Source organism: Myiozetetes cayanensis, unplaced genomic scaffold (assembly GCF_022539395.1).
Source record: "Myiozetetes cayanensis isolate MyiCay16 unplaced genomic scaffold, myiCay2020 scf13, whole genome shotgun sequence".
Taxonomy (NCBI): domain Eukaryota; kingdom Metazoa; phylum Chordata; class Aves; order Passeriformes; family Tyrannidae; genus Myiozetetes; species Myiozetetes cayanensis.
Window position 1 is genome coordinate 6,692,853 of NW_026086937.1, and position 6,000 is coordinate 6,698,852.

Consider the following 6,000-nt stretch of genomic DNA (forward strand, 5'->3'; position numbering starts at 1 on the left):
TAGATATATATATGTGCCTCTTTCTCCATATTCTCCTTTTTTCAGATTTTTTTTCTGACCTGTGAGTAGGTTGAGCTGCATAAAGGTTTTTAGGCAGAAATCTCCACTGTTAATTTTATGATTAATAAATAATAATCATTTTTGCTTTTTGATAGCATATGCAAATTGTCATTGAGGGTCAGTGTGGCTGTTCAGTGTGGTTCTCATTTTAAAAATAAAAATATGCATTTAGCCACCAGAAAATGATAACAAAGCCTTAAATGCAAAATAAAATTCACTAAATGTAAAATTTAATACAGGCACATGGAAAATATTTGCAATGTTTCCTTGTGGCTATAACTAATAATAAATAGCTTTTGAGGGCTGTTAAAAAGACATTGTTGTAACGTGTATTAGAACTGACAACATAAAGTTACCAGGGTTGGGCAGGATCATTTGTCAGTCGAAAATGCAGCTCTCTGCACTTACTGCTTTTATGTTGCACATCATACTTGATTTTCAGAGCAGACTTGGAAAAGGCTCCAACCTCTTAAAAGTCAGAGTGATCAAGTTGTCCTAATTAGGACTTTCATATGGAGTGTTCCAGAGGTTTGGCCCCACATCCATTCACTGGAGGAGGTTTGCAGCCTCTGTGCCATGGGAATCAGTCTATTAGCAGACAACTTTTCATCATCTTCTTTCCTCTCCTTGCCTATGAATACAGCTTAAAAAACACTTACATGACTGGTTTCAGAAAGTCATATACATCAGGTGTTCCCTCCCCTGAAATACTTTCCTGCTAATTCTGTTCAGTGATCATTCTCCTGTTCTCCTCCTGCTCCCTTCTCCAATTGGTTCTTATCCCCCTGCCCTCCTTTCTCCTGATTCTTTTCCAGCAAGGAAAAAGCAGCAAGTGATCCCTGAACCAAACGTTTTAGCAAATGGCTGACCCCTTCCTTGGCATTCAGCTCATGGAAGAGATTGAAGGGACCTCCCTGCCTGTGAAATGGGAGACAGAAGAGAGACCCCTGAACTTCATTCTGGAGGAGCTTGTCCACAGTCTGAATTAGAGGAAACACAGTAATGATTCCTGGAGGCTGGTGCCATGTTCATCAAGTGTGGCTTTTCTTCATTTGTACAGCTCCTGCACAGCACAGGCAGAATTGATCTCTCTTTGGAGGCTTCCTAGCCAGGTTCCTGCTCAGCAGCTACTGCAGAAATAACAATATAAGAAACATCTCTTAGGGTGGATGGATTCACTTTGACAAAGTCCCTCATTGTACAGCGTCAGTAATCTGGACATGTCCCTGTATCACACTCACAGTGCAACTGGGAGTTCACAGTTCTGAAATTAAGAGCTCATTCAGCATTGGTATGGACGTAATCATTATCAAAAAGATGTTACTGTGTATTTAGGATATCTGTAGGCATTTGTGATAGTATTACTGTTTGTTGCACACTGGCTTTCTGAAGCAAAGAGCTAAAATTCAGCTCTGCCTGCCAGAACTCAGTGAATTTGGATTGGAAGTGAGGCTGCAGCACATACATTAATAATTTTCTCCAGTAACTTGTTTATTCATTCTCTTTATTCATTCTCATTCTGCCACTGCTGGGTCAGAGTTTTTGGCAGGAAGATCCTGTATTTGGCAAAGCCCCTAGGTTCTAGTGTGCAGTGTATTCATGTTGCACAGAACATACAAGCAGCAGTCTGCATAAATGCTTTCAGTTGGATCAGTCAGAAGTGATTTAGTGCTTTTGGTAACAGAAGTCTCCACAGTCAGTCACATTTTCAAGGGAGTTCAGTGTTCAGCTGTTCCCAGGGAAACGATCACAGCCATTACCTGTGAGGCTGAGCCCTTCTGTGGTGTGTGATGAAGGACTTGAGCTACCTCGAGCCTCAATGCCAGGCAATGACCTTCTGCAAATTTAGGTTTACTTTTTAGAGGCACATATTTAATTGTCTCTTTCTGCCTTTTTCCAAAAGATGATTCCTGCCAATCCTTGGAAAATGATGTGAAGTTTCAGAAGTGCTGCTTGCTTCTGACATCATGGCAAATTCACCAATGGAAATTCCTCTCTTTTGAGTTATGCTGATACCGTGGGGGTGGCATTTTGTAAAGGGAACACACAGTTAGCTCTTGTGCCCACCTCTGGGGAGAGGAGAAGGGAGGGACAACATTTCTTCCATTTTTCTGCAAGTTATGTTATGGATCTGAGTTTTCAGTTTGCTCTGAATGTTTCTATGCTGCAGGATTGCAAAAAAAAAGGCCCAAATCTGCAGGGGTTTAGTGAAAGTTCCACTGAGAAGGAACATGGAATATTATTGTTTTTCCAGACTAGTATTTTTCTCTATTTCTACTATTTTTTTCTTTCTAACACATAGCCCGTTAGAAGTGCCCTGTGGCTGTATTTATGACATGAAGTAGAACAAGTAGATTTGGTTGTGTATTTTGTAACTGAAGCTGCACTGCTTTTTACCTTGTTGCTTATGGAGTAACTTGATGCCTAATTTGACTAATTTAATTTCAACCATTAAAAAAGCAAATGTGGGGAAAATGCAGTAATTGACAAAACATAAATGATTATTTCCCTGAAGCCAAAGTGTTACTATGTAAAAATTAAGTTATTCTTTGATTAGAGATTCCAGGATCAGGTTTCTCTCTTTTTTTTTTCTTCTGTATTTGTATTTCGGTAGTTTTAGTTCTTTATAAATTTTGAGAAAATATCTAAGCAATTTTTTTTCAAATTCTTACTCTACACACATAAGCAAAAATTGTCTGTTTCATTAGTCATAAAATAGGAGGCTTCTTAAAGGTTTTTTTTATACAAATTTTTTTATCCAGGGATCTATTTCTCCTCAAGCGCCAGCTAAGCAAGAAAAGAAAAAGCTATTATAAATCCTCTCATTTGCAGGGAACAAAACAAGTAGAAAGTAGAGAAAATTTTATTTAGAGAAGAAAATTTCCTTTGTTTTTATTCTCTACTGATTCTACAGCGTATCTGTTTTTAAACAATTAACAGGGAGTACCAAAGCCTCTCTCTTCACAATCAAAATATTCCTGTCTAAACCAAACATGTATGTCTTCTGATATGAAGCCTTCAGTTCTTAGGGCACAATCAACAAACAAGAAATATTTACCTTTGGGCCTGGAATGGGAGATACAGAACTGTGGCCACAGAGTTCTTCACAACTTTCCCAAGAAATCTTACCATTCTGCCTTTTACTTTTTAACACTTGTTTTTTAAGCATAGATTTTAGACTGATATACCTGTGGGTGTCAGTAAGAGTATTTTGAGACTGTAAATATTTGCTGGGAGATGTGTCATTGCTTGTCAGTGTCACAGTGAGGATTAAAATACAGGCTGTTTATGGGAATGGAGAGACCTTGGCCTGTTCCCATTCCTGTCACTGAGTGCTGGGTGACCTTGGGCAAGGCACAGACTCTGGGCTTCCGCTTGACTCCTCTGTGCAGGGCTGAGCCCAGCACCTTTCCTCTGTGGATACTTGTACAAGGTCATAGCACTCTTTGAGGGTGTTCTGGAAGTTACTCTTCTGTTCCCCATCACCCTCCTCTGCAATACTCCCTGAAGTGGCTGAATATTTACAATTTCCGTGCCTCTAACACCTACAGAGCACAGTCGTGCCACAGACAACCAGAATCCAAATCATCACAGGAAAAAAAATCGTTTGAAAAGCAATGTATGAGTTAGATATGCAAGAGAAGAGAGCAAGGAATTGTAAAAGGTGCCAATGTTCATTAAGTGGCACCTTTCTTCCATAGTCCCTGTGTTCTGTTTCAAAGGGATTCATAACTGTTCCCATGGACAAAAGCCCATGTTGTGGCCTTTGTGCTCCTTCTGTATTTCTCTGATGGTTTTCCTGATGTAGGTGTGCATCACAGGTCTGGATGTGGAAAGCTCCAGTAAGGAATGGTGCTCCCCAGCAGCACCTCGGGAAAAGTCAGAGGATGCAATTTTTATTTTACTTTAGGCTGCAGTAGGAAATTCTGAATTAAATTTTCAGACAGCCTGGCAGTTGGATTGAGTTTCCTTTAGTCAGGTGGCCCTTCTGAATAAATGGTTGTTCCTCTGTCTTTAAAAGGAAGAGTTTCAGATACATTCAATACTTGGGGTTTTGGAAACTTTAACTTTTTTTAAAAAGCCCAAGGTGGAGAGATAGGAAGGGCTTAGAGAATAGTATGCCTGTCTTTGTAATCTTTTTACAGCTCTGCATTGTGGTGATGAATGTGCCTTCCTGCCCTCTCCCCTGAGCATCTGCCTGAGGAGCAGTGCACACCTTCTCAGAGTGAGCAACATCCCCTCTAACTTCAGCAATCAATGTGTGTAACTCAGTTGTGTGGCCCAAAATGAAGTGCTGAAAATGAAGTTCCTATAGAAGTGGTGCTTACAACAAAACTAACAGAAATACATGGATGAGTAGCTCTGATGAGAAAAATGGGGACATTTATATAGATATGTGAAGCTTGCATTCTCCCAGTGATGATATCAGCTTAGTGGGGCATATCCAGACAGCAGGAGCTATCATGAAATCATTAATTATTACTCACATGTCTATTGTATATTTCACCAATACATCTTTGTCATTGCACAGTAATTTAAAAAGGCTGGATATATAAACTAAAATTCCTTATTCTCATGGGAAACTCATCTATACCAACATAGAAATGAAATCCAAACATATATATATATACATATAACATTTCTATTATTAATTTGATACTCTCTGTGTACCATCTGAGCCATGTTCCTGGTCCTCAGTTCAGTCACGGCAGTGCTGTGGCCATGCATAGCACGTCACAACTGGCAACCATAAACCTCTCGTGAGAAGTTTTGTTCTGCATCATCTGGGGCTGTGTTCTGTAGCTGAGTTAGAACTGAATTCTTGCTAATGTTCATGCTTTTGGCAACTTTTTATAGGTTATTGTGTTGGCAACTGATTCAATGTTGTGGAGCTTCTTTAAGCCAATGGTGCCTTCTACTGTAAAATCTCATTCCAAAATTTGCACTCAGTCTGAGGACGTCCTTTCCCGATGTTTTATGACAGCGTATGAAAAAAACCACTCGTAAGAGCTGTATTTTGTTCTGACAAATTCTGTTCAAACAAAGGTCTGTGAGGTTTCCCTCTGACCTATTTTCTCTCAGCTGTAGACACACTCGGTGCCTTGCAATGCTTACCTGGGATCCTTCCACCTCCCTGGGCAGAAACCAGAATCAGCTCAGCCATTCTCACACAGCCCGAGTTAAAGAACTGCTGCCCGTGTGAGCACTCAAAGTGTCTGTCACTTGGGTGAGATCTACTCATACAGCTCATGGTGCTCTAAAAACAGAAAATGTTTTGTGTGGAAAAAAATTAAGAGAGTGATCTTTTTAATGTAACACATTAAACTGAGCTATAGCTTTAAAATGAGACAACCAAAAAAGGAACTTATAAAGCTTTGCTCGCTGCAATAAAATATAATGATCTCTCAGATTCTGCAGTAAACTGATATTATTCTAACTTTTTTTAATCTGACACACTTTCACAAGAGCATGTTCTCTCAGCATAGCCCTCTGACATAGAGCTAATTTAGAGAAGATTTGGGAGTATGATGCAATATCAGCTGCGTTTGCATAACTCATCACTGTTTTCATTTGAAATCTCTCGTTAAGACTCATGTTACTGTTTGGAAGGTTACTCGGTTCTTTCCTGTTCAATGACTGGGCTGATTTGGTAACTTCTAAGTATATTAAATATGCTGGGAATAAAAAAGAAGCTTTAGATCATAGTAGATATGACATTAGAGTGTTATTCTTCTCAAATGGAAGATTTCAGGCTAGGATACTAATTGAAAATCCCAGGTTTACAAGTAAACACTGATTTTTGTACACAAACAATAAGAACTTACAGTGTCCACAGTATTTTCTTGCTTCCATTAATTTAATTTTACTGAATCCTTTTTAAAGTTTTTGGAACTAAAATCTTACCAGTCCCTTTAAATGCCTTTAAACACCACCTAGAAA